Here is an 18,608-nt window from a genome sequence, read left to right as displayed (position 1 = left end):
AGTGGGGAGAGTGGACATCCTTGCCTTGTTCCTGATCTTAGGGGAAAAGCTCTCCATTCTTCCTTATTGAGTATGATGTTCACTTGTGGGCTTTTCATATCTGGCCTTTATTATGTAGAAGTATGTTCCCTCGGGGCGCCCGGGTGGCTTAGTCGGTTGAGCGTCCGACTTTCGCTCAGGTAATGATCTCGCGGTTCGTGGGTTTGAGCCCCGTGTCGGGCTCTGTGCTGACTGCCAGCTCAGAGCCTGGAGCCTGTTTCAGAGTCTCTGACTCTCTCTCTCTCTCTGACCCTCCCCTGCTCACGCTGTCTCTCTCTCTCTGCTAGAAATAAATAAAACATTAAAAAAATTAAAAAAAAAAAAAAAGAAGTATGTTCCCTCTAAACTTACTTTGTTGAGGGCTTTTATCATGAATGGATGTTGTACTTTGTGAAATGCCTTTTCTGTATCCATTGAAATGATTATATGGTTTTTATCCTTTCTCTTATTGATGTGATATATCACACTGATTGATTTGCAAATACTGAACTACTCCTGCATCCTGGGAATAAATCCTACTTGATTGTGGTGAATGATTTTTTTAAATGTGTTGTTGGATTTCATTTGTTACTATTTGTTGAGGATTTTTGCATCTACATTCATCAGAAATATTGGCCTGTAGTTCTTTTCTTTTGTGGTGTCTTTATCTGGTTTGGGTATCAAGGTGGTACTGGCCTCATAGAATGAATTTGGAAGTTTTCTTTCTTCTATTTTTTGGAATAGTTTGAGTGAAATAGGTATTAACTCTTCTTTCAGTGATTGGTAGAATTCCCCTGTGAAGCCATCTGGTTCCTGGACTTTGTTTTTTGGGAGTTTTTGATTAGTGATTCAATTTCTTTGCAGGTTATCAGTCTGCCCAAATGTTCTACTTCTGCCTGCTTCAGTTTTGGTGGTTTATATATTTCTAGGGTTTTTTTCCCCCCTATTTCTTCTAGGTTGTCCATTTCACTGACATATAGTTTTTCATAATATTATCTTATACCTGTTTGTATTTATGCAGTGTTAGTTGTTATTTCTCATCTCTCATCTGTGATTTTGTTTATTTGAGTCTTTTCCCTTTTTTCTTGATGAATCTAGCTAGAGGTTTATCAATTTTGTTGATATTTTCAAAGAACCAGCTCCTGATTTCATTGTCCTGTTCTAATTTTCTTTTTAGTTTTATATCATTTATTTCTGCTCTGATCTTTATTATTTCCTTTCATCTGCTGGTTTTGGGTTTTGTTTGTTCTTTTTCTAGCTCTTTTAGGTGTGAACCTAGGTGGTTTACATGAGATTTTTCTTGCTTCTTGAGGTAGACCTGTATTGCTATAAAATTCCTGCTATAAAATTCCTTCTTAGAACCACTTTTGCTGCATCCCAAACATTTTGGACCATTGGGTTTTCATTTTCATTTGGTTCCAAGTACCCTTTGATTTCTCTTTTAATTTCTTGGTTGACCCATTCATTATTTAGTAGCATGTTACTTAGCCTCCATGTATTTGTACTCTTTCCAGGTTTTTTCTCGTGCTTGATTTCTAGTTTCATACTATTGTGGTCATAAAAGATGCACGATATGACTTCGATCTTTTTGAATTTGTTGAAGCTTACTTTGTGGCCTAACATGTGATCTATTCTGGAGAATGTTCCATGTGCACTTGAAATGAATATGTATTCTTCTGTTTTAGGATGGAAAGTTCTGAATATATCTGTTAAATCCATCTGGTCCAGTGTGTCATTCAAAGCCACTGTTTCTTTGTTGATTTTCTGTTTGGATGATCTGTCCATCGATGTAAGTGAGGTATTAAAGTCCCCTACTATTATTGTTTTACTATCAATTAGTTCCTTTATGTTTGTTGCATGTATTTTTACATGAAAATACATGAGACTTTATTAACTGTTTCATGTATTTGGGTGCTTTCATGTTGGGTGCACAAATATTTATAATTTTATATCTTCTTGTTGGATTGCCCCCTTTATTATTAAATAGTATCATTCTTTGTCTCTTTTTACAGTCTTTGTTTTAAAGTCTAGTTTGTGTGATGTGAGTATTGCTACTCCAGCTTTCTTTTGACATCCGTGTGATAAATATTTCTCTATCCCCTCACTTTCAATCTGCAGGTGTCTTTGCCTGAAATGAGTCTCTTGTAGGTGGTATATAAATAAGTCTTGTTCTTTTGTCCACTCTTTCACCCTGTGTCTTTTGATTGGAGCATTTAGTCCATTTACATTCAAATTAATTATTGATAGATATGTATTTAATGCCCTTTTGTTACTTGTTTTGTGGTTGTTTTTGTAGTTTTTCTCAGATCCTTTCTTCTCTTTCTCTCTTTCATGGTTTGCTGGTTTCCTTTATTGATATATCTGGATTCCCTACTCTTTATTTTTTGCACATATACTGCCGCTTTTTATTTGTGGTTATTATTTGACTTATATAGAACATCTGCATGTAGCAGTCTAAAGAGTTGACAAAATTTGCCCTGATCCCAGGGCCCAGGCCAACAGGTTATGGAGTGGGCAGGTCCTCAGGAGAACACATGGGCAGGGCCCACCACTAGCTGGTATGTGGCAAGTGTCTGTGCAGACTGCCTCTGTCAGGGCCTGTGTTTCTGCCAGGGGCCTGGGTAGAAAAATGGCACTTGCCTTCTCCTTTGTTTCCAAAGAAGTCTCCCACAGCATTGTGCAAACTGTTGCCTTTCTATAGGCTGCTGTCTCTGTAAGTGCAGGAAACCAGCTATCTCAGGCCCTCCTGGCGGGCCTATTGCTGAATCAGCTGATTTTTAAACCTCCAGGTTCCAAGTCCTGCTGGTTATACAAAATCAGGGAATTCAGCCTCTCTGATTTTCAAAGCTAGGTGTTATGGCGATTTGTCTTCCCCATATGGGCTCCCTGGTGCTTTCCCCTCACCACAGCTGCAGCTCTCAGCCTCTGTGGGCAGCTTCTGACCACCACTTTTGCCCTTCCTAACCTTTCAGAAGCTGCTGCTTCTCTACATTCAGTTGTGGAGCTTGTTCTGCCAGTCTTCAGATCACTCTTCAGTTTATTTACATGGATGTGAATGGTATCTAGTTGAAAATGTGGGACAGGGTAAGTTTAGAGCCCTCCTACTCTGCCATCTTCCCAAGCTCCTAAAAGTTAATTTTTTCATATGGATGTCCTGTTGTTCCAGCACAATGTGTTGAAAAGATTATATTTTCTTCACTGAATTGCCTTTGCACCCTTGTCAAAAATTAATTGACTATGTATGTGTAGGTCCATGATACATTTTCATTTAGTTTTATACCAAGTGCGAGGTATATGTCTAGGTTCTTTTTTTTTTTTTTTTCCATATGGACATCCAATTATTCCAGCACCATTTGTTAAACAGATTGTCATTTCTCCATTAATTACTTTTGCAGTTAAAATCAGTTGAATATATTTGTGTGGGTCTATTTCTTGGATTCCCATTATGTTCCATTGATCTATATACGTCTATCATTTTGTCACTACTCTTGGTTCTTGTAGCTTTATAATAAATCTTGAAATCAGGTAGTGTAATTCCTTCTATTTTGTTCTTCTTTTTCAAAATTGTTTGGCTCTTCTATTCCTTTTACTTTTCCACATAATTTTGAATTCCTTTTGTCAATATCTATACAAAGTTCTGATAGGATTTTGATTAGGATTGCATTAAATCTAAAACTCAGTTTGGGGAAAATCATTATTTTAACAATTTAAGTCTTCCAATCCATGAACATGGTACATCCTTTGATTTGTTTAGGTCTCTGATTTCTCTTATGCAAGTTTTTAGTTGTTTGCACAGAGATCCTCCACATATTTTTCTAGAGTTAAACCTAAATACTCCTGCATTGAAATGTTATCTCAACAATTAATTTTGAAAGCTTTAAATCAATGAAGACATTAATCAGTCATCTCTTACCATAATCTATGTCAGACTAAGTATGCAAGGTGGGTTGGTGAACAGAATTGTAAAGAGTTATCATGAGGAATCCTTGGAAATAGAAATAGTCATGTTGTTTAGTCCCCATGGGTATTCAGAACAAAGTCACCTCTCTGCTTAAACGAAACTCGTAAATGATTAGTACAGATTGTAAATTCCGTTAAGAGCTATGCATGAAATGAACAAATTTGCCTTGCCTTTGAGATGAAGAGGTCTAAGCAAGTACATGTACTACATCATGTGGGAATAATCTGGCCTACTTGAATGAGTCTTGAAAGTGTCAAGTTATAAACATGAACTTAAAATAGTGCTCTAAAAAAAGAATTGGAATGTTACTAATTTTTACTCACACAAAATAATGAATTGCAAAGCTTTCTAATCAGGCAAATTTCACCTTTAGAAATAAGTTAACTATGACTTTCCAGGGAAACTCGACCACAGCCTACCATTTGTATAATAAATTTGACAATTAATTTTCAGAAATTAAACATTTGGTTGATAATCACCCAGGCAAGTAATTAGGGCACATTTACCTAACCTTTTTCAAAAAGCATTCCTATGCATTCTTAGGAGAATGCATGTAACATGATTTACGGAATGTTAAAAAGCTACTATCTCCCTGAAGAATACATTCTGGGAAAATCTGCACTTAAGAATTACCTAAGTAAGAATCTTACGAACTTTGATGGAGAGAAACAGTTATCTCCAGATTTCAGTTATAATCAATATTTAATTCAGTGAATATAACTCAGTTTTAGGTAAAATAAGTCAGGCAGCTCAACTTTCTGCAAAAAAAGTTAAAGAGCAGTGGAAGCTTTATTGTTGTTTTGAACTTTTTCCTTTTCTGAAGATCAGTTTCAGCAGTAACAAATAATGAGCTCAATGGGGACTCTACAGCCCTGGAGAAACATAACTAATGAAAAGAGCCACTAATTACCATACTGCTTCTATTCCATTTCAGGTTGGTTATTATTTTTATCTTACCTATTTTTAAAAGTTACTACTAGGGCACCTGGGTGGCTCAGCTGATTAAGCATCTGACTCTTGGTTGTGTTCAAGCTGCTCATGGAACTCTGTGCTGGCAGCCTGGAGTCTGCTTGAGATTCTGTCTCCCTCTCTCTCTGCCCTTCCCCCACTTGCACTGTCTCTGTCTTTCTCAAAATAAACAAATAAACTTTTAAAAAAAATAATAAAAATAGAAGTTACTCCTAAATATAATCTGCTAAAAAAAACTAATTTTAGGTAAGTGATAAAATAGAATGAAAACCAAAATTAATTTTTAAAATATTAATATACACGATTCCATCCCTTTGTCATTGTAGGCCCTATGAGAGAGAGAGAGAAAGCATTCTGAACCCACACAGTTGTTGGGGCTGGGAAGTAACGATCTGTCTACCGGTGTAAGGTCTCAGCATTGTCCATTGCCGTGACAAAGAGCAGGGAAACAATGGTGCGGTGCTCCAAGCTCTCATCTGGTGAGAAGGGCGGGGTTAGTATGCTTAGTTTGTTTCACAAAAGAAGAAACCCAGTGATTGGCGACAGGGCCTTGCTTCCTGGGGGGCAGCACCTGCATCCAGCTCCCCTCTGGTCCTGGGTCTCTTTCCACCAGAGGGGCCAGGGCAAGGCTGTGCTCAGTCTGAGTCCCGAAGATACATACTATGCCTTCTATACGTACTATGCCTTCTGGCAGCTCTGGGGTCATGGAGGCACTCCGGGGCTGGCCAGTCACTCAGCAGTCACTCTACAGAGCCTGGTAGAGGAGCCAGGTGTGGCCCTGATGCCACCACACCGTGTCCTGAGCCCATGCCCAGGTGCCAGCTGGAGGCCTCCTCTCTCAGCCTTCATGGTGGAATCTGACACGTTTCACTGTCATAGCTCTGATATTCTTTACATGGTTTTTAGATGTTAGAAAATTTGAAAACCAGGGTGAAATGATAAATCACCCATAATTCCAGCGCCAAACAAGAAGTGTCTAAGACTCCAAGAAAGTGTCTAATTTCACCTGAATTTCCATATACATAAGTGTTACACACATCTGTCTTTCCATTTATGCTTTACTAAAGGGAAATGTGCTGTACCTGTTGGTAGGCAACTTTTTTCCCCACTCAGTGTTCTAGTTTAGACCTTTATATCAAAACACAGACCCACCTCCTTTTCTTTCCTGGTTGCATGGCATTCTGTTGTACAAGGGAGACTTAGCGGGTCCCCTGACGTCATCCAGGCTGCTGCTGGCTCACTACCTACTATGCTGCAACAGAGACCCCTGTGCATGTGTCCCTGTGGACTTGGGCAGGTGTCTACACAGAACTCCTGAGAAAGCCAATCTCCTGCTTCCACTCTGGCTGAGAGGTCTTCCACAAGCAGGCTCCAGTGCAACTTCTCCACCTAGTGAGTGTCTGTGGGGAAAAAGGGAATACTCGTCAGGCCAAGGAGGGAGCTGAGGGATGTGGTCCTGCCTCTCCAGGTGGAGGAGAACAGGTGTTGCTCTCAGACCCCTGTGGGAGGGGCTTGTGGTTAGAGGGGCCTCAGCTTCCCTGGCAGAGCGGTTGCCCAAGTTGGTTAAAGTCTCCAAAATGTTTCTAGCACTTCTCGGTGTCAAGCTGCTCCACTGAGGACATTACACGGGCTCATTTCCTTCCCTGAAAAGATGGAGTCCCCTAATATTAAGTAAGCCTGCTGGCAGATGTCTCTCTCAGGACCAGTGTGAGGGGGGTCGGGCAAGTGCATGGACAGGTGGAGCCGTTGGTGCCCAGAGGGGACCAGGTCAGGACCGTGGAGGTGGAGCCACCCCTTCCCACTGCACTGGAGGGTGCCCCGGCCCCTGCGAAGCTGCACCGCCCGAGTCAGGGCCCCAGAGGCGTCTGCTGGGCGTCCCGGGAAAGGCGGAGGCAGGCCAGGCGGTGTGCCTCAAGAAAAGAGACTTCAGGTGCCTGGAAGGTAGGCGCAGCTGACCGGAAACCCGGAAAACAATTCAATCATCTCTCAACCAACGCCCCGGAGTACGGGGTGGGGGCGCCTCCTATGTGCCCCGCTCACACCTCAGCATTGTGCGCACAGGAGCCCAGCGGAACCTGTTCTCTCCGTGTTTCATTCTGTTGCCTAGATTATTAGTGGGTCAAAGATGCTATCATGAACAATTAAAGGGGGAGAGGAAGGAAGGTAAGGGGCAAGGGACATTTTTCTTGGGGACAGCAGGGAAGACCTGGCAGGGAGAGTGACGTGGGGGTGAGGGTCGTCCATGAGGGTCTGTGCGAGAACATTCCTGGCAGAGGAAACAGAGCTACCAGACCTAAGGCCAGAATGCGGGTGGCTGTCAGTGCCGCCCTGGCCTCTGCATTACTTAATATGAGAAAAAATGGTTACATCCAAATATTATTTTGTGATATAGTCTTCACCTTAACAATTTTTATTATAGATTTTTTTAAACATAGACAAAGGTAGAAAGACTAGAGAATATAAAGACCTGCAAACCCATGACCCACCTTCTTTTTTTTTTTAATATTTTTATTTATTTCTAGGAGAGAGAGAGACAGCGTGAGCAGGGGAGGGTCAGAGAGAGAGGGAGACACAGACTCTGAAACAGGCTCCAGGCTCTGAGCTGGCAGTCAGCACAGAGCCCGACGCGGGGCTCGAACCCACGAACCGCGAGATCATGACCTAAGCGAAAGTCGGACGCTTAACCGACTAAGCCACCCAGGCGCCCCTTCATGACCCGCCTTCTATGACTATGAACATTCTTCAGGCTCTCCTTCATATTATTCTCCCCCTCCCAGCTTTTGTCTATAGGTTTGCCAAAGAATCTAAAGTAAATCCCAGACAATGTGTCATTTTATCCATAAATGTTTCAGTATGTACCACTGACTTAAGGGCCTTTTTAAGAATTATTATCATCACACCCAATTAAGTTAACAATATTTTCGTATCCAATGCCTCATCCATTTGCCAATTTCACTTGTCTCAAGGTGCCTTTTTACAGGTGGTTTGTTTGGAACCAAACAAGGTGCCTCAGGCTGCTGTAGTTGGTCTCTCTCTCTCTCTCTCTCTCTCTCTCTCTCTTTCTCCCTCTGTCTCTCTTTGCCTCTGTGACTTTTTTTTTAAATTGAAGTGTAAGGGACATAAAATACCGTTTCAGGTGCACACGGTAGTGATTTGATATTTGTCTATATTATGAAATGATCCTCAGGGTAAGTCTAGTTACCATCTGGTGTTCCGGTCTCGACGTGGGTTCACTCCTCCGTGCCGTGGGTGGTGCCCGCCTGTCTGTGCTGGTGCTGGCACTTCCCCCTGTGAAACTTGAGCACTGAACGCCTCCCTTCACCTTCTTTACGGGACACCTGAGGTGACACCTGCATAGAACCAGGAGTTGGGCAAGACACTGTCACCGTTTCTGGTGGTCCCGCCGGGCGCACAGAGTGTAACCAAAGCACTCTGTCTCGGAAGTGGACGAGCCTTCATTCTGCGCTGGAAGGCGCGCCGTGTGTTCGTGGACGGCAGACGGGCTGAACCGAGCAAGGCGCGTCAGCACGCTCCTCAGCCGGGGCACCTGCCGCCAGCGCCCAGCGGGGCCGCCAGCGGTCACAGGCCTGACCGTGCAGGGACGCATTAGGCACACTCTCCAGGAGCCCCGCTTCCTGCCCCTCCCCCACTCACCCCCCACAAAACAAACAAATGGGCAAAACCAAAACAGAACACGACTCTTTTTTTTTTTTAATGTTTTATTTATTTCTAGGAGAGAGAGAGAGAGACAGCGTGAACAGGGGAGGGTCAGAGAGAGAGGGTCACAGACTGAAACAGGCTCCAGGCTCTGAGCTGGCAGCCAGCACAGAGCCCGACGCGGGGCTCGAACCCACGAACCGCGAGATCTTGACCTAAGCGAAAGTCGGACGCTTAACCGACTGAGCCACCCAGGCGCCCTGAGAACACGACTCTTCCTAAGGGGCAGAGCCAAGTCGAAGTCACCAAAAACTTGCCCCCCTTGAGACAGCTGTCCTAAACCAAGAGATTCATGAGCGTGGCAGCCAGCGACAGCCACCCTCCGCTCTGAAGCCCTTCCATTACACGCTCACCGCCTGCGGGGGAAGAACTATTAAGAGCCCTACTTTTCGGATGAAGAAAAGAGGCACAGAGCAGAAAGGCTCCAAGGTCTGGTGGCCAGGTGCTTGAGGCCAGGCGGCCTGCTGCAGCGCCCCCTCCTGTCCTCTGCGTCACACTGCACCCCTCCCACCCCAGAGCTGGTGGGCTCGCGCGTAGTGGGAAGGAGAGGGGAGCCGACCAGAGTGCGGCCTACGAGACGGTAAGGCTGGAGGCTGTGTGGACCGACGGAAGGAAGGGGCGTCAACCCTCTTTGGCCCGGGGGGGGGGGGGAGGGGGGGAGGGGAATGAGCCCCACGCCAACCCTCCGCCCCGACCAGTGCGAGAAAGAGAGCGGTGGAGGAGCTACTTCCCTCACGTCTAAGATATAGATTGCACCCGAAACCACCCCAGCCGGCCCGTCAACCTCCCCAGAACTTAGATCTAGCAAAACGTTTTTAACGCTAACAGTTTAGCCTGCGCGACAGCTGCAGTAAAACTGAATTTTACGCTTTGGGCTCAAATAGGAAGCAAATAAGATGTGTATCCTGTTATACCTTTCACAATTCAAGGTGTGCGTGTGCGTGTGGCGGGAGGTGCCTGCCTTCCGTGTGTCATTCTGGGAGGTGAAAGCAGGTTTTCCCTGGCCGCTCGCAGGTGCAATCTCCCATCTCTCTCCACCTGCAAAAGAGGTTTCGGCCCCTGGATCCTTTTAGCTGTCCCATTCAGTATTCTTTGAGCTGCAGCTTGCCTCCCCTCCCTTGCCCCTGGCTTCAGTGTACCCCCGGGGAGTGGCCCTAGGAAGGCGCCTCTGCCCCCCTGCTTTAGGGTTCCTGAAGCACCCGGCTATGCTCGATTCCTTTTTATCAGTACAGGAGAACCTACATGAAAACGGGCTCCCCACACGGGGCAGGCCTCCTGAGGCCGGAATGGGGAGTTGGGATGGGTCTGGAAGCAGGAGCCCTTGCCGAAAGCTAAGTGAGCTTCTGCGGCATTTTCTTTTTGCCTTTATATTGTCTCGTGTGGAGTTTTGGAATCCACAGGAGGATGGATAGCCAAGGATGTAGGAATATCAGTAATTCTCGGTGTCAAGACTCAAGATAGTTCAGGCAGTAATTCAGGGCACCCTAAATGGAAAGGAAACCCCCCCTATGGTAAGAGGCTCCCGAGGGGCTGGTCTCTGGGTCCCTCTGGGCGTTTTCTAGCACCAAGAGTGGAAGCAAACAAGATTGTTTGAATGTGCTCAGAAGAGGGTACTTCAGCGAGAAAAGCTGCCCCCTCCAAATGGAGTGCTGCTAGAAGTATCTAAATAGGACCCCTGTAGCTTTTTGTCCTGGAGACCTGCGGGACACAAAAGCTTGCAGAGAGCACAGAGATTGCTGCGCCCGCTCCAGGGGCCCCTGAGTCTGTGTGTGGTTCTGAGCTCAAGGGGGTCTACTCACCAGCAACTTAAGAGATGCCAACTCTAAATTGAAAAAGAAAAAGAAAGGAAGGAAGGAAGGAAGGAAGGAAGGAAGGAAGGAAGGAAGGAAGGAAGGAAGGAAGGAAGGAAGGAAGGAAGGAAACTTTGAAGGACTGATAAGGGATGTGATGAACATGTGAGACATGGAATTTGTCAGCCCTCAATGTGTCCAAAGGTTCAATTTAGAATGTTTGAAAAAAACAAGCAAGCACTGTTTTCTGAAGAGCCTTCTGCGTGGCTCTGTGCTCGGGTTTTCTTCTGCCTTCACCACACTGAACAGCTCCGGGAAGGGAATTCCTCTGTGTCAAATGCCTCTTCCTGGACCTGAGGCCCAAAGTGGCCAACAAATCCAACTGCATGGGGTCCTTGTGGCCATGCGAGGCCCTGACCTCGCTCCTGTCCCCTCCACGAAGAGCTCCTGGCCCTGCCCTGTGACAGTCCAGTCACCTGGCAGGATACACAATTTCAGACCAGATGACGCGCTTTCAGGAAGAGCTGTATGTTGGGAAGTTTTGGCACCTTTCCATGACCGACTTCACGAATTTTGTGCTAGAAAAGAGGTTAATTGTTTTTTTCCCAACGTGAGCTGACTGCAGGTTTGGGTTTTTTATTTTGTTTTGTTTTGGTTTTTGTATTATCTTTTCCCTTTTCCTACCCACTCCCACGTGGCTGGGTTTCCCTTTTAGACCAAAGCAGAGAGAGGCAATGGAGCGATACCCTGGGCTTGCCCCGCTGCCTCTCATACGGATGGGGGGACACGTGTGCTCCGCAGTGCAGCTCCCACAGTGTGGCTCAGCCGATCCCAGGCCCTGGTGGCCGTGCGGTCCGCTGATTCAGATATTGCAAAGACTGGGTCTGAACTTCCAAAATGGCAAATGTAAATGGTTTCACTGCAAATGGTTATCTGGTGTTCACAACACACACTGAGCACTTGAATATTTATTGTGAGCGCGCAGCGTTTGTCAGAGAACATGCAAAGATCTCTTACTGCAATTATCTTGTTCCAGCTTTAAAATATCAGCTGTCACTTCTTTCATGGGTCTTGTGAGAAAGGAAAGTCTCTCTTTCTTTAACTCGCTTTTCCCTTGAACACAATTACCACCTCATTCACGGCTCTTTGTGGCCACCTAATCTTGCTGATTATGCCGGTGACACGGCCACAAAGCATCATGACTGACGTACCTGACAGCTCTGGCTGGTGACAGAGCGGCCACAAAGAGGGACAGCCCTTTGTGGGATGAGTCCCCCTGACGGCCAGCCTCTGAGGAACTCGAGGCGGGAAGGTACAAACGGGGAGGGAGGGCAGCGGGCACCACAACCCCTTCCTCTCCCGCGGGGTCCCTTGCTTTTAACTTGATAGCCTGGTGGCCCTGAGGAGTGAGGACTCCTGAGCACACCTACGGAATTCATCCATTGTTGCCTCAGCGCAAGGCTCTGCACTCCCTTCACACACAATGAGGAAGGCAGGTCCCGAGGCCCGGCTCCCATGGGGCCAGGCCTAATCTGCCTTCCCTGGGGGGCCTCGAGAATCAGACCCTCGCCAGGCTGGGGCGGGCGGGGGGGGGGGGCGCAGGACGCATCGCTGAAGCCAGGCGCCCAGCTGTACACCTTGTGCGGGGACTCCGTGCACAGGGTCCCCAGGTGCAGCCATCCTGGTCGGAGGGAAGCAGATACACCAAACGGAACTGGTGCACAGCCTCCCAAAGAAGCTGCAACGCTCTCAGTGTGACCCCCCCAAGCTTCACTCCTTGGCGCAGGAAGTGACCCTGGGTGCCTTGTGTGGGGTACATTGAGGTATATCTCTGAATCTGGGTCTTTTTTCCTCACTTCCCTTTTTGGACTACAGAACTAATAAGTATTTATTGTTAAAACATTATCCACTTTCCCATAATGCAACCTGGTATCACGCAGAGCATGCTCTCGAAAATGTTCTTTTTACATTTATTGAATATTTTTAATTTTTTTTTATATTTGAGGGAGAGAGAGAGAGAGACAGTGCAAGTGCGAGAGGGGCAGCGAGGGGGCTCAAACTCACCAACTGTGAGATCATGACCTGAGCTGAGATCAGGAGTCGGAAGCTGAGCCACCCAGTCTCCTCTGCTGTAGGTACAGTTATTAACATCCACACAGTTAATAGTAATCTTTCTTACAAAAGGGACTGCACTATCCACACAGTCTTACAACTTTTTTCTTTATTCTATCTTGGCCATCTTTGCATGACTGACGTTTTTAGTAATTGATCTTTGGTCAGTTTTAGGGGCAGCCCAGGCTTGTGGTTGCAGGGAAGCAGTGAACAGCCCTAAGAATGAAAGCTCCCCTCCTGGCCGGAGCCCGCCCTGCAGCCGTTCCTCTGGGGCAGCTGCCTGTCACTCTGGCCGTCCGCGCCCTGAAAATAGAGGTGTGCTTCATGTCCAAATATGTAAATAGCCCAAACATGTTAAATCTGTTGGACATTACACCTAGGATGGACATTAAAATAACAGAAAACCTTATCAACTGTACTTCAATTAAAAAAACAAACAAACAGGGGCACCTGGGTGGCGCAGTCAGTTAAATGTCCGACTCTTAGCTCAGGTTACAGTCTCACAGTTCAAGCCCTGCGTGGGGCCGCTGTGCTGATGGTGCAGGACCTGCTTGGGATCCTGTCTCTCCTTCTCTATGCCCCTCTCTCGCTTGTGTGCATTCTCTCTCTCTCTCTCTCTCAAATAAATAAAACTTACAAACAAACAGAAACAGCCAAACTTGGAATGCAGCACAGAAGCACTGTCACCAATATCAGGCGTGGTTATAATGTCACTTCCCAAAGGCAGGGCAGGTGCCGGGGAGCAGCCCTACAGTTGAGAACGATGGAGAAAACCTTTCTAGATCTCTCAGACCTGCAATCTCGGTCACCAAAGGCTGTCCCGGGGGACCGCTACAGGAACCCAAGCCACCCAACCCTGGAAGCCTCAGTTTCTCACTGTGAACACCAAACTGAAGCACCTCCTAGGCAGAGGTGATGTGGAGCATCTGGCTACCTGGTTAGTCCTGAGGGCTGGAGAGGGACCCCGGCCTCCGTGGGACAAGAGCGGGGGTCTGGAGCACAGTTTCTTCAGAAGGGAATTTCCATCTGGAATTTTACTGGGAGGTGTCACTTCAAAAGCCTTCCGGGAAAGGACTGCTATGGATACTTAACATTTGGCTGCCCAGTTAGTTCATTGGCCCAAATACCTAATTAATAAGTGATACCTTCCATCAAATTTACTGCATGCTGGCAGGAAAAAAATGTCTTACTAAAACAATTTATTTGGGGCGCCTGGGTGGCTTAGTCGGTTAAGCGTCCGACTTTCGCTTAGGTCATGATCTCGCGGTTCGTGGGTTCGGGCCCCGCATCGGGCTCTGTGCTGACCGCCAGCTCGGAGCCTGGGGCCTGTTTCAGTCTGTGACTCCCTCTCTCTCTGACCCTCCCCTGCTCACGCTGCCTTTCTCTCTCTCTCCTAGAAATAAATTTAAAAAAAAAATTAAAAAAAAATAAAACAATTTATTTGTTATGTTTACCTTTAAAAGAATCACTTCAAAAATTGCTAAGACCAAGCCCTTCCCCTATCGGTTCAAAGGCCCCATGGTTCTGCCTGGAGGCAATGGCTGTTACAGGGACACTGCCATTGGAGGGTTCCCGGCACCCAAGCAGGGTAATCCATGCAGCACCCCCGCTCAGTGCTGGCTGTGACTGCTGTAAGACAACGGGGTATCTGGGCTGGCAGCTCCATAGCGGCCTAGGTAGCCCAGGGCGTCATCCTCTGCCCTGCTGTTCTCTGCAGCATCTTCTTATCCACGTATTTGTCAATATTTGGTCACAGATGGCTGCCATCGCTCCAGGTCACATGTGACAGCATCTGGAGCCCAAAAGAAAGGACAGGGGTCCTGTCCCCAGGGTTCTCTCTTTTGAGCTCAGCTGCAGGGGATGCCGAGAAAGCCGATCTAGCACATTTGGCCTTCTTTGCTGGAGTCAGCCTTGGCGGGAAGGAGGTGAGGGGTGGCTGCTGGCGGGTCACCCACAGACCTGCCATGGTGGGTTCTGCTCCCAGTGTTCAAAGCCATTGTGCACATTAAACCAGACACCATTTTTCACCTAATAGAGTGGGGAAGCTAAAAGTTGGCTAACACACTGTCTTGGCAAGGATGTAGAGAAACAGGCACTCTTCATGCATTTCTGGCAGGAGTAAAAGCTTGTACAACCTCCATGGTGAGCAATTTGGCAATATCTATCCAAATTAAAACTGCTCATACCCTTTGACCCAACAGCTCTCCACTCCTAGTATTTTATTCTACAGATATCTTTGAACATATGTGAAATGACATCTGTATGTAGACAGTCTTAATAGTACTGTTCGTGATAGAAAAATACTAGAATAGCCAAAATGTCCATCAAATAAAGATTGTCAAATAAATAATGGCACAGCCATACAAAGATGCTAGGCAGCCATTAATGAGAATGAAGCAGTTTTATATGTGCTGATACAGAATGATTTCCAAGGTATACTTTTAAGTTAAAAGAAAAAAAAGAGCAAATACAGAATACTCATTGGTGTTTAAAAAATTATATAGATAGGGGCCTTTGGGTGGCTCAGTCACATCTGACTGGTCATGATCTCACCATTCATGGGTTCTAGAGCCCCACATCAGGCTCTGTGCTGACAGCTCAGAGCCTGGAGCCTGCTTCAGATTCTGTGTCTCCCTCTCTCTCTGTCCCTCTTGTGCTCTGCCTCTCTCTCTCTCAAAAATAAAGAAGCATTAAAAAAATTATATATATAAGATTAGGGGCGCTTGGGTGACTAAGTTGGGTAAGCATCCAACCCTTGGTTTTGGCTCAGGTCATAATCTCACAGTTTGTGGGTTCAAGCCCCACATCAGGCTCCACACTGACAGTGCAGGGCCTGCTTGGGATTCTCTTTCTCTCCCTCTCTCTGCCTCTCTCTAATCCCCCTCTTATAATAAATAAGTAAACTTAACAAAAATTTTAGATAAAAATTATATATATATAATTATATAAAACTACAATTATATAACCAACTGTATATCATTTACTGTATGTCACACACTGCACTTTACATTTACTCATTTTCACAAAAAAATCTAGGAAATAGATACCAGTATGGCATTGAACTAGTGGGGAAAATGAAACACAGGTCACATTTGCCCAAGGTCACACAACTAGTTAAATAAGAGGGTGGGATTTGAACCATGTCAGGCTGGTGTGAGTGCTCCCCCCGCCCACCCTCATGCACGCATGCACACACGCACCCCGGGAAAGAAAGACAAGAAACTGAAATACTCATTTGCTTCTGAGAGTCATCCCATGGCTAGTGGATAGATGTGAGTGGGAGACTTCATTACAATAAGCCTTTTGTATTTTATACCATGTACATGAATTACCTATTCAAGAGAGTACACATAATGGTAAATTTGGTTATTTTTCTACATTCTTCATGCCTTCCTGTAATAGAATTACACCCTGCACCTTCTAGGCCCCCATGTTGGGTTTGCCTCTGTGACACACTCTGGCTCATGAAATGGCAGTGGACGGCATGACAATGGCTCATTCCAAGCCCAGGCCTTCGGAATCACAGCATGTGTCTGCTCGGCCACCTGTATCTCGGGTCTCACCCCGAGGAGAACATGATCTGATACTTACTGGCCACGGAGAATGAGAAACACGGGAGCTACGTGAACCACGAGCAGCCTGGGGCCTCGGGCTCCCTGGCAAGTGTGATGGACCACATCCCGCGCGTCTCCTCGCCCCACGAGTAAGAAAGACAAATGCGTCACAGTTTAGACCACTGAGACCAAGGTCATTTCAAAGGACTTATTTTTTAAAAATTTAGTTATTTGTGGTCCCTTCTATTAACTGTCTGCCCATGTATTTTGCCTATTATTCTATGGATTGTTATTAACATCTAAAGCCCTTTATGGTGTTGTAAATTTCTCCCCAGCTTGTCATTTGTCTTTCGACTGTGACAAAAGTCATGCTTCTTCCACCCAGAAAATTTTAATTTGTGTGTATTTGTACATGGTTGAATTTATCAGTCTTCGTTGTAGGAATTCTATAGGAGTTTTGTTTTGTAATTAGAGATTAACAGAGGGGTACCTGGGTGGCTCAGTTGGTTAAGTGTTTGACTCTGGGTTTTGGCTCAGGTCATGATCTCACGGTTCATGAGATCGAGCCCTGCGTCGGGCTCTGCGATATCAGCGTGGGCCTGCTTGGGATTCTGTCTCTCTTGGCCCCTCCCCTGTTAGCTTGCTGTCTCTAAATAAAATATAAGTAAGTAAACAAATAAATAGAAATTAACTGAAACTGTTGTCCTATATTTTCTCCTGGGGCTTTTATAATTCCATTTTTAACCTACGACTCATCTGGAAAATATTTTAGGATAACCCACTAAAATGTCACATTTGCCATATACTAAATATGTATTTGGGTCTTTCCAGAATCCATTTTGTTTCATAATTTTTCATAAACTAGTATCATCCAGACTATCTTCATTGCAGCTGTTATGGTTTGAAGTGGCCAATGAATCACACCACCAGTTTCTTTCCACAGGTTTCCACTGACAGATGGAAGATCAAATCTGCATTCCATATGCTGCTATGTTGCTTCCTACTACCTCCTGTCCTGAAGAAAGACTGCAGCCCGGACCACCAATGGCCCATGGCCCTGGTACGTAGGGGAGAAGGCCCTGAGTTGACCTCCCCTCCAAAGCGTTGGGGGTGAGGCTGAAGGTGACATTGTTCCCCTCTGTCTCTGAGGGCTGGGGTGTCCTCACCTCTCTACGGTGCCAGGAGGCCACAGCTGGAGCCTCGTCTTTGACACCTGGCAGGACCAGCCTCCCTCATTACCTGTTCTCAGCACTGTCCTGGTGACTCGTGCACAGCGTTATTCCGTATCAACATTAGAGTAAATTTTCCACTTAAAAAAATACTTTGTAGGTATTGTTATCGGAAAAGCATTAAATAATGAGGTCAGTTTCGGGAGAATTGACAGATTTAACTACTGGAACTTTGTCTTCAAAAGCACTTTCCGCTGTAACGCAAAATGTGCATTCCTAACCAGCCTCCCATTCACACGCTAAAATTGAGGGAAGCAGCATTTGGGGGGGGACTACTTAAAATCAACTTTGTAACCAAAGTGGTAATAATTGTGCAATCTTCACAAAACTCTAGCACAGTTAGAAGGACATGTAAAATCCGGGGCGCCTGGGTGGCTTAGTCGGTTAAGCGTCCGACTTTCGCTTAGGTCATGATCTCGCGGTTCGTGGGTTCAGGCCCCGCGTCGGGCTCTGTGCTGACTGCCAGCTCAGAGCCTGGAGCCTATTTCAGAGTCTGTGTCTCCCTCTCTCTCTGACCCTCCCCTGCTCACGCTGTCTCTCTCTCTCCTAGAAATAAATAAAAATATTAAAAAAAAAAAAAAAAGGACATGTAAAATCCTAATAAAAATATATGTTACGTGTAGGATTTTACCCTTTAAAAAAAGGAGATGCTAGGTTGATGGAGGTGCCCTGAGGAGGGGGCAGGGCAAGAGCAAAGACTCGGCAGCTGGACAGTCAGCTGCAGGCCCAGCTCCAAGCGCAGCTGGAGGGTTGAGACCCTTTGCTGTGTTTCTGGAGACCCCCAACCAGCACTGGGTGCAAAGCATTAGTCTTGGGGGGGAACACCATGAGGCACGTGTGTGCAATTCATGGTACAGGTTCCTGCTCAGGTGGCACAGTGGGCAAGTGTCCTCTTCCGATTCAAGCTTCCTTCTGTGCCCTCCAGGGGGACTTTAAAGTCTCCTTTCTGTATACTTCACACATTTCTTTACACTTGTCTTCCTAGGTGTTTCATCTTGTCTTCCATTGTATTCTGACTGTCCATTATTATTTTCTTATATACAGAAAGGCTATGGATTTTTGTATATCAATCGTGTACCAGTCACATGACTGAATTCTTATTGTTTATAATTTTTAAAGGCAATTCTCTTGGAAACACACATCACCTGTCTTTTCCACCTCATCTTTTCCCCTTGTTCACCTGCACAGGTGCCGGCAGGTAGGCCACCAGGGCCACACCATGGGACAGCTGTGGTGTAAACAGGGTGGCCTGTTCTTG

General features: G+C 45.9%; 1 long non-coding RNA gene across 1 annotated transcript; it reads left to right on the top strand.

The window, feature by feature from the left end:
• The first annotated feature begins 12,088 nt into the window (after window positions 1-12,088).
• On the top strand, window positions 12,089-17,440 carry LOC120222565. Its single transcript, XR_005526077.1, has 3 exons — window positions 12,089-12,278; window positions 15,992-16,270; window positions 17,065-17,440. It is a non-coding gene; the product is annotated as an uncharacterized LOC120222565 (long non-coding RNA).
• Window positions 17,441-18,608: the final 1,168 nt, after the last annotated feature.

This window comes from Hyaena hyaena, unplaced genomic scaffold (genome assembly GCF_003009895.1).
Source record: "Hyaena hyaena isolate Hyena2069 unplaced genomic scaffold, ASM300989v1 scaffold_889, whole genome shotgun sequence".
In the NCBI taxonomy this organism is placed as follows: Eukaryota; Metazoa; Chordata; class Mammalia; order Carnivora; family Hyaenidae; genus Hyaena; species Hyaena hyaena.
The sequence above is the reverse complement of the archived record's forward strand: the minus strand, read 5'-3'. Positions and strand labels throughout refer to the sequence as shown.